Source organism: Thunnus thynnus, chromosome 12 (assembly GCF_963924715.1).
Source record: "Thunnus thynnus chromosome 12, fThuThy2.1, whole genome shotgun sequence".
Taxonomy (NCBI): domain Eukaryota; kingdom Metazoa; phylum Chordata; class Actinopteri; order Scombriformes; family Scombridae; genus Thunnus; species Thunnus thynnus.
In genome coordinates, this window is record NC_089528.1 from 19,677,201 (window position 1) to 19,688,502 (window position 11,302).

Sequence of the window (11,302 nt, forward strand, 5' to 3'; positions counted from 1 at the left end):
ATGAACATTTAATATCCAGGAATTCACATTATAGACACTACCACTGACTATCCCTGTAACAAATTGGCCACAATTTCACACACTAACCATTCACGGTCCAGCCAAATACAAGGTTTTGACCTGTTTTGTTTTACTTTTGTTGTCTGTTGTCACTTTGCTACCGACAAAGAACATGCACAGCTATAAAGTCAAGGACTAATTCAGGCATTCTGGATAATGTAGCATTTTTAAATGTACTTTAAAGGAATAGTTTGATTTTGAGAAATAAACTTATTTGCTTTCTTGCCATGAGTTTGGGGGGATTCAATTTGATGTTGGAGCCAGTTAGCTTAGATTAGCATAAAGATTGGAAATAAGGTTACAGGGCTAGCCAGGTTCTGTCCGAAAGTGACAAAATCTGCCTCCCAGCACGACTTGCTCACTACTTAACAGTATGAGGTTTATTCAATCTGGAAAAAAATCAATGTATGAAACAGTGTTCCCCTGTTTCCAGTGTTTGTGCTAAGCTAAGCTAACTGGCAGCTGGTTTCAGCTTCATATTGAACGGACACATATAAGAGTGGTATGTGCTACTGTTTTGTTATTATTATATTGTTTGTTCTGTTTGTGCTCCATACCATGTGATCTTGAGTCAAAATAAATGAAATTAAATGAATAAAATAGGTTCATTCAAACCACAAACAGCTTAAGTTTTTTTCTGATTAGTTGTGGATCACAGGTGGAGACTGGTCTAATGTTGCCACACAATCAATATTCTTGGAGGCCAAGCAACAAGAAGAGGAGTAAGAGTATCGAAAGACATGAAGCGATCTGGTTTCAAAGGGAATTGCTGATGAGATTTCCTAGAAGAGGTGTCAGTGGGAGTCAGATCCTGCCTGTGAACAGGCCTAGTTGCTCTTTGCACAACGTCTTCATCCCAACCCTCCCACTGGAATCTGATGACAAACTAGGTTTAACCTCCCAGCTATGAGGAACTGGGTTCAGCTTCTTATTGCTCCGTGTGGAGGAGTCGCTTGTCTGGTGAGAGATGGATTCTAGTGGTGGGTTATGATTCAGGGCAGAAGGAGGTTTGGATCGGTGCTCCTTCTTGCTTTTTGTGATTTGAGTCACAAGTGCTGTTAGCCGCTAATTGCAAGGGCCATATGAATGACTGTGCAAATTAAAATGAGATTAGAACGGATAACACATACTGTGATTTCTCCTGTTTTCTTCATTATTAAGTCGAATCCAAAAGTTGCATACCATAAACATGAATCCTCACTTGAAGACGCTAGATTCTTTTTTTTCAGTTTTTTTTGGGTGGGACTTTTGGATGCATCAGCAGAAGACAAAACACAACAGTGACATATTATCGTGTAACATGAACATGTTAGCAAAAAAGTTGCCTACAACACATCCAGCAGACACAGAGCAACATGAGCATCCATTTGGAGTCGTGTTTTTGGCCACCTAATGAATGTGAGTCAATATTCACTCTCCTTTTGTGTTTCATGAGGGAAATATCAGGCTCTTTACCATAACTGCTAATTTCTAAATGCACCGCTATGTTCACCAGTTAGTCTAAAATGCCCTTTAGAGCTGAGGGTAACTGTAGAGTCATTTTATCCACATAAAAAACTGATTGGATCAGCTTTAAAGGAGCAAAACATCTATACTTAACATTATTGTTGACCATTTTCAAATGCATGCTGTACCTACTTTTGTTTTATGGGTGCATTTTTCAGTTTACAGTTACAGACAGCAATTGGTTTCCACTCATTTGTGTATGATGAGTGTAATTGTATGAAAATCAATTTGCAGATGCTTGAAGCTTGTTTATGTGATCCAGCATCTAGTCTGCATTATTTTTTGTTGAGGTTATATTGTTATTGTGTGTTAGTGCTGTTATTTAGAGAGTTCTGCAGTGAATTTCTTCACAAAAATGAAATGTTCACTGTGATTTTTCAAGTGTGTGTTAGTGCACAAATAGATTTTACAGAAATTAATGGAAATCAATGGAAACCTGGAATTGTAGAAAAAGTAGATAGAAAAAATAAATAAAAAGTTGAAAATTTGAATAAGAGGTTTGCAAAATGACCAACTAAACTAAGTTGAGTATAATAAAAGTATTAAGTATTAAACGTAAAACATGAATACTATGTAATACTGATACTAATACTTGTTTTAAGTATGTATTAAAGAACATGTAAAAACACTGGTATGATATACAGTATATACTGGTACTGGCATGTATACTGGAATAATGTGTACTATACATGGTTTGTGTTTACAAAAGTCTGGCAACTGGTTTGCTGGCAAGATCTAAATGACGCTGGCCAGTGCACACTGGTTTAAATATAGTCTCTGGAGGAGATAAAAACGAGTGAAAGCTTAATTATCTTTACTTCAAAGCAGCCAAATTGTCAATACTTTCCCCATGGCATTTCAAGTTGTGCCAGTTCTTTCATCTCTGCCCATGGTCCTTGAGGGCCAGGCACTTAGATGGAGTCAGGAAGTCATTGGTACTGCTTGGCATTCTGGGATGTGGGAGGACTGGTAAAGCGCTGTATAGTATATAGTAACAATTATCCTTGATGGAGCATTTAGCCAGACCGTGTTTCTGTGCTTTATGATTTAGTGGTGTCTTTTTCTCAGAGGTAACTTTCTTTTCAGCTTCACTGACTCTCTGAATTAATGACTTAAGACAAGAAGAAATCCTGTTATATATTATCCCTGCTGGGGAAAAAACCCTGACTAATACAAAAACTTCAGCAGCTCTTTCTTATAGTCACTACTCGGTGCCACCAGCTACGCTTTCACATGACAAATCATTTACATTTCCAGCCTAGGTGTTTCCTCCAAAACCATTTCATGGACAAAAGAAACAAGAACAAAAAGTGCTGATGTAGCATGAAGGATGGTGTTTTCATAAGTGGTTCGGCGTCTCTGTCACAAAGCCTGTCACACACTGCCATCCATTATCTTTCTGTGGCACAGGGGAAGTTATCTTGGGGACCTATTGTGTGCCTGGCGGAGTTTTGACTGTGTGAGTAAGTGTGTTTGTGGCACCTCTACTGTGCATACAGGAGGTGTTGGAAAGACCGGGGGGCTGCTGTCTCAGATCCCAGAGGAAAGTCTTGGCTCCAGGGGGCCTGTCCTCCCCTCTGGCCCCTGCTGGGCTGGGGAAGCCATGCATGGAGACAGTAGGATGGGGAGGAGGAGGGCATGGAAGCAAATGAGCAGAGGAGGTGCTGGGCCGGCTCTTGCCCTCTCACTGACAGGATCTGGTCAATGTCCTGCCGCCAAGGGTCGCGGCCCAGCTTACGCACACAAACTTATCTCCAGTGCATCTGCCGGGCCGCCTGCGCAGTCAGGCTGTCTCCATTGCGGGCCACAAGCGTTTTCCTGCTTGGGGTGAGAGGAGGATGGTGGAAGGATAGAGGGAGGAAGGGAGAGGGTGGGGAGATGCAGGGGGGAGAGAGGAGTGTGAGGCAAGGAGGGGAGGGAGGGGGCGGATTCGATGTGAAACTGCTCCTGCAGAGGCCTGCCAAGTCGCTGAGCTATATGGAAAACACGAGCCGCCTCCAGGGTAACAGGACCACTTCTGAATTTCTACAAACAAAAATAGCTCTGATGTCTGGCTACGACCTCTCTGTTCTCTGGCCCTCGTCGCTCTCTGCATGTCTGTCACATGGAATTCCCACACAAAGACCAAGCTCATGTTCGAACCTAAACAGCCCTCAAGAACAACTTCATTTGCTGTAGACCAAGGGGGAAAAAAACCTGTAGAAATTCAATAATTGTGTGGAGCCGAGTGTATTTATCATTCCTTCTCTTCTCTCGGTTGGAGATGACCTCTTGGTGACCAATTGTGTGGACCTCAGTCGAGGTCCCTTTGGTGAGCCATTTCATCATTTGAACAGCACGAGTCCCAATTCTCATGACCTAATGCGTTGTAGAATGCCTGAAATCTGCTGCTTGTGTTTTCTCTTCTCTCCCTCAACCCTTTCTCATCAACAGCAGCAGGGATCCATAACAGGAATTGGTGGTTGACAATCTTCAGTTGTTGTGACAAGGAGGTAAGCTTGCAATTAAGTTTTTTCCTCCATACAGGACTGAAATTTGTGTACTCGGAAACACGTTTATAATGTAAGTAAGACATCATTTGCAATTTTAATCATTGTTTTTCTATTTTTTCCTTTATTCAGTAAACAGGACATACAAGGGCAGAGAGAGAGCGGTATGACACATAACAATGGTCCACATCCAAAATCAAACTAGGGAGGTTGTGATTACATTGCGTGCATCTTAAACACCGTAATTTCCTTTTAAAAAAACGAAACAATTCAGTTTATTGCATCTTGGGTCGTATTTTCTTACTTCTGTTCCTGTATTTCTATTGATAATGATAACATTGTACTTATAATAAAAATAATTGCTGAGATCTAGGAACATGGCAACAAAGCAATAAAAGAGTTATCAGACAATCAGCCATAAACAAGCCTGTTTAGTCAGTTTATTTAGAGGTTTAACTAAAAGTGAACCCACCCAGAACATCTGTCATAATCCCTTAGTAAAAACAAAAACAGTGTACACACAACTACAACAAGTACGGTAGGTCAAAGTTTAACAAGGAAGTTGGCCTGTTAACTGTGATGGATTTTTACAATGGACAATGGATATTGTCATTTGCCTCTGTTTTCTCTTCTATATAAGTTTGGCCAACCTGAGGGTTTTGCTGAAAACCCAATCCTATCGACAGACCAGAGCCTTGATGCATTATGTCCAATGCCTACGTTTTTAATATTCTCGCTTTCTACAATGTCTGCAGATGCAACTATGATACAGTTAGGGTTCGGCAATTAAGGTTAGGGAAAGAATTTTGTTATGGTTAGTAAAAAGGTCTGTGATGGGATGCAAACTCCAGTCTCCTGCATGACATCCAGACTCGCTACACTCCCATTCATACCCCAACCTCCATACTCTTGTTAACTGCGAAAAAAATGTAAATAAATAAAGAGCACACAACTTCCAGCATTGGCGCTTAACGTTGGCATTGGATGTAGACCTTAATCATGGACGTAATTCCTGGAGATACTGTTAAAATTTGTATTTTGATGTTTTTGGCCCAATCAGGCTTCTTTTTACAACGTCACCACATTTTGAGATCTCAGCCATTACTTTGGTGAGCTCAACATTACTATTACCAATAGGAATGGTGACCAAAACTACAGAAACGACACCAAACTTATACAATAAACTAGAATTATCCTTTAATGTAGCAAAAACAGCTGAATCAATTACTTGAATAAACTTTTTGCAGATTGTTTTGCCATAGAATTGACCTTTTTTGGGTTCCTTGGCTGCAGATTCTTCTTTGGTCTGTGGGTCAGTTACCTTCAAGGGTAACGTTTCACATTTTGGCTGTAAAACAAAGCATTATTCCATCATAGTAATCCTCAAGTCCTAGGACCTGCAATAAATCCCCCAAGTCCTACATGACAGCACACCTGACACTGGCACAATTACACCTATAAACCTTACACACCACAACTCCCCTCATCTGCTACTCATTGGGTCCACTGTTAAAGCAGGACCTTTAACACAAAGGTAAAACCCTGCTACGTGTGTTTACAAGGCAGAGTTTAGCCATGTGACCTCCAACGCTAAAACCGTTGTGACTGAAGGAGGAAGGGAGCAGCAGGGCGAGGGCTCGATTATGGCATACTGCTCTTCAACCTTTAAACGCTCAAGATGTTAAGAAACAAAACATTGCAGTAGAATGGTAGCAGAGTGAGTTGGAGCCACATTTTTGGGATCTAAATCATCTCTGATTTCACTGACACACCTGTGAAGCAAATAGGAAGTAACTTAAATGAGGAAGGGCTGACTTTACCCACCTAAAAATTACAATTTAGGGAACTTTTTTGAACCATTGCCATGTAGTTAGGATGGAGGGTGCAGGGAGAGAAATAAAGTAGAAGAAGAGGGGAGGAGACACGACCTCCTTAATGTACATTCTGTTCTGCTTTGACTGTGATTCCCAAGGTTGCCTGACTAGTGTGTGTGTGTGTGTGTGTGTGTGTGTGTGTGTGTGTGTGTGTGTATGCGTGTATGCGTGTGTGTGTGTGTGTGTGTTAGGTGGTGCCAGGCACAGCGTCTCTTCTGGCTCCCTCCGTGTTGACCCTGCCCTGTACTCTCCTCCTACTATGGGCGAGGCTTGGCGGTGCAGCACGTAGCAACTCTGTGCTAATACTGATATGTGCATACACAGATAGGCGTGTACACTCACAGGCCAACAGACAGACAGACAAACGCACACACCTACATGAACACTAATAAAATAAAGACTGCGATATTTGCTCATTGCATAAACACATTCAAAGCTAAGAATCTGCAGAAATGAAGTCCGCTTTCAACTGCTCACTACTGAAACGTTGCTGCTTTTAGCATCAAGCAAATAGCTCAGTTGCATTCTTTCATCATGCAAACTGTTATCTATGAACTAGACAATGGCTAGCTTGCTGCCAATCAAAACAGCGTAGTGGCTTTTATTAATGACGAGGTGTAAAAAAGTCAGCACAGGTCACATTTCTCTTCAACTCTACAGTCATTATAGAGCGACTGCTTCAGAAGAACAGAAGAATTCAAATAAAAGCCTTCTTTCCCCCCCTTCATCTCACTCCTCCATTAACATCAACCAACACTCTCAACCACTGATTTTATAAGTGAGACAAATATTCCCATGTGAAATGAATTGTAAGGCATGTGAAGGTACATTCCTGCAAACGTTCTACCCTGATTTAAGGCTTTCTCGTCCAAGGTTTTTAGCTCGGTTAAAACCCTCCACCTTCATGTGAAAGAGGCCACGTCGCCCCAGTTATAGCGACTGATCGTATCTTGCCACCAGTCCACTTTATGTCTCTCACCCACTCAATTCCAAATGAATATAAATGAGTGTTTTCATTGTGAGACAGAAACGAAAACAGCAAAGTATGTTACCAAAAACATACTTAAAAGGAGCAAACTCGTCTAAAAGAAAAACAAATGCAGGGAAGTCTTACAAAAAAAAAAAAAAAAAGTTGTGGCCAAATTGTTTTTCATGTCTACATTTGTGGAGGCCGGAAAACTGGTAGACAAAAGAAAGACGAGGAAGACGATTTACATGAAAATAAGATACATGGTTGATGATTAATTTTAACATTGTCCAGATGAAATTCTATGTATTCATGCATTTAGCTGTTGAGTTATACAAAGCATTTTATAATAAGTGCAAGTGAAACAAGCCCACATTCCTAGACTAAAAACATTACAAAGTGACTAATAGGAAGGAGTGCAAAGGTCAAAGCAACAGGAACAAGTCACTGGATGTGACATGAATTTGTACAAAAGTGGTTCAGATTTTCACGTACATGATTAACTATAGATCCCTGCTTACTATTTAAAAGGAAATATGAAAAAAATAACTACCCTTATGTTTCCAAAAAGTGATTTCGTCATTACTGTGGAATCCTGAGAGATGCCAGGAACATGTCAGAAATATAAAGGAGGTTTTGAATAACTTTTACCCTGCCTGCCTCACAGTCTGACACAAAGTATGTGCTAATGTGTTTATAGCATTAGATGATATCACTGAGCATTTACCAGAGACTACAAAACCAAATTTATGTATTTATCATTTATAACGTGAGTATCAGAATTTTTTCTTATAGCTTTTAGATTTGGAAGGCTGACGTCACAGAGCCTGAAAGTCGTCTTCTGGATCTTCCTACGATCTGATATTTGCCTCGGTGTAAATCTCTCAGGCCAGGACCCCAGCTGACCCTCAGAGTTAGCCTTTGTTTGGCAGACGCCTTAGCCCCCTTTAATCTTGTGAAAAGATAAATCCTTTGATGGACCTGGCCTGACTCAGTTGAAAGTGCTGCCCAGCCATCTCCATAGATCAACATAATACGGCATGTTTGATGTTGGGGGGCTGTGGCGCGCGGGTGGGCTTTCTCCCTGTGACCTGTTACAGAGTCACCAATCCCAGGGCCACAACCGCAGACTCCACCGCCTCTCCACGCCTCCTGTCCCCTCCTCCTCCTCCTCTAACCGTGTGCCCGGGCCACAACCAGCCCTGCCCTCTTGACCACAGAGAGCTAACACTCAATCAGGATAAGCATATCTGTCTGTGTCAGGCACAAACAGGCAGACTTTGGGACGACAAGCTTTTGACACACAGACACACATTCCTAAATCAAAATATATCGCCTCTTTAGAATAGTTTGACATTTTCAGAAATACATATTCCCTTTCTTGCCAAGAGTTAGAGAGTCAGTTGCCTGGCAACCTCACAGTGACAAGAAGATTCCATGAAGTTACTAGTCCAGCACATCCTAATCCCTGTAAAACCACGCATCCTTGTTTTTACACTTAGTTTTTTTGTACAGATAAAACACATGATATAATGTAAAGTGCTAGGTGGATTTTGTTAATTGTGGATAGAGCCAGGCTAGCCTTTGTGCTAAACTATGCTAACCACAAGAGTGGTATGGATATTCTCATTTAACTCCAGGCAGTAGATCAAAAAAGCATATTTCTTGATGAATCATTGAGTCATTGTCACTCCCTCAATTACAAAAAGTGTGTTTCTTCATCTCTTTGTCATTGAACTTAATTCCCATGAATTTCACACCAGTGAAAGTGAATGATCATTGCCACCAAGTACAATGGGCTTTATAAGTGTCTTCCGAAAGCCTGCGATTAAACTGAGGTGAACTTCAGGGAGCTCTTTAGATTCCTCTGATAAAACCACAGTCCCATTAAGATGAGCTGTCCCTGTGTGAGAGCTCAGCGCTGGCCTCACACACTCGCTCTTATCTAAATCCTTCATCAACACACACCTAATCTGACCACGGCTGCTAATGTTGATAGATTTGATTCTTCGCTGGGGAATATGGGAGAATTCAGTGTCAAAAAATTAAACAATAACAAGACATTTTATTATCCCAACATAGATATGATTAAGTGTCATGGCTCTGCTAAATTAGAGGCATTTTCTACACCCAATTATTATCATAATATAGTTTTCTTGCTTAGGTGTGGTAGCAGCTAAGGAACTCTGTAGGTGATGCTGTCATGCTGCAAAGGCTTTCTTCAGTCTGCACGCGCACGTGTGTGTGTGTGTGTGTGTGTGTGTGTGTGTGTGTGTGTGTGACGTATGCATGTAAAGAGTGTTCCCCAGCAAGACCAACTAAGGCAAGCCACGACATTAGCACCCCTGAAATAGCTTGGCAGGCATTTTAATTGCTTTACCCTGCAATGGCTCAAAATGTTATTGGTATAAAAAAAACAAAAGGGTGAAACCTTTCCCAGGCATAGGATTACCAAAAACACGTATCACATGTCACTGACAGGGAGTTTCTCTCAGTGAGATTTAAATTCAATCATTTTAATAGAACAATAAATACCTGGATGACAAAATTTTATTTCCCAGTTGTGGTTCCTACTATGTGCCCTCTTCCTTCCACATTCTCTCCTCTCACCTTAATCCCATTTGTTTTTCAAACCTCCCCTTTTGTTTTTAGGGCCATAATTATTGCATTACTGTACAATAAGAGACTAACAGTATTGTGTTTTCTACCGCTTAGGGCAGCGAGGGAGAATTTATGATGCATCCTGGCATGTTTGTCTTTAATCATTGTAAAAGTAATAGCAGAGTCATGTGCATGAAGCCTCACAATGAGGTGCTGAAGTACTTCATGAGTAGGAAACTTCACACAAACACAGGAAACTCAGTGTTTCTCACCAAGGGCAGGAGTCTTTGCCGCGGCGCTGCAGGGACTGATGGGCCGCTCAGATTAACTGGGGCCAAAGAACCTGCAGTTCCTACTCTTTATTGTTGCTCAGGCTGTCTACAGAAAGGCATCAGAGCGCAGATCTATAGGGTATAGTGTTGTTAACAAGAGATAAATATTAAATGCAGATATATTGTATATTCTGTGGCATTCTGGTTTTGAATGTTGGAGAAACTTTCACAGTACGTTAAGAATTCATGTGAAAGAATTAAGATTTCTTTGGGTGTTTTTTGGTGAGAACAAGTGAATTTTAATTCATATAAAAAACAAGGAATGGCAAAACCTGGAGCTCAATCATCAGTAATGGTATGAATATACTGTTTATATCATTACCATAACCTTTCAGGATGAGTAATTACTACCCATACAGAGTCAATATCATTAATTCCAGTGTGGGTTACAGTGTTAAAAAAAAAACACAAACACACACACTACACCAGGGGTTTCAAGATACTTATACAATGATATTATGATGTACATACACCCAGGAGCTTTTACAGGAGTTACACCAGTAACTATGTGCCCTTTTGTGTAATGCAAAATGCAGAAATCATGCAGCACAGTGCAGATTTGAGGTGCAACAGCGACATCCAGTGGTGAGAAATGCTATGTTGTTGTCAGTCTACAAAGCACACAACAATAATACCTATTTTTTAATAACTAGCTTAAATTAGACTTATTTACCATGTTTTTTACATTTGTAAGACCAATTTTGTAGATTAGGATATGATATGTGTTGTGGCTTCGAAAATACTCTCTATCAGAAACTATTTCTCTTTATCACATCTAAATGATGTCCATTTCAGCTGCAAGTGTCCTGTTGTAGGGGTTTAAAATGTACTCTTTTAATACACATACAGTGTGGTAAATCCCCTCCCACTCTAACCTTCCTCTACCTGCCTCACTGTTTTTTGGATGGGTGGGGCCTCAGAATCAATATAGGCAACCAGCTCACCTGTGGCAAACTCTTGAGACCAAAGAAACTGGCTGGATGTGGATGCCTCATACCTCCAATAGTTTGATCAGTGTATATGACATGTAAGTCTCCTTTGGTTTAAAATGCACTTCTAGCAGCTTTAGTAATTTATGATCTATTTGTTGTGCTGATTAGGTTTAAGTAGTGTAATAATTATTGAATTAGGAATTTTAATGTCTAGATTAATATCCTTTGTTATCCTTTTTGCTTCTGTTATCAGATAAACCAGTTCAGCTATTCCTCAGTTAAGAACTGGTACCACTGGCAATCGAGGTAGGCAGATATAACGGTATTCTCGAAGAGAAACGTTTATGTGTGTTTTGTGATCTTGGTGTTGTCAAGGATGAATTTCAATTTGTATTTCATTGCCCTTTGTACAATGGCTTGAGGAATTATTTGTTTGAAAAGAAAGAATTGAAAAACCCTGATTTGTTTTGGTTGTCTGATGCTGATGTGTTGAGTTGGCTTTTTAATATGGAGATTTTTATTTGGGGGACAAAAAATGGGA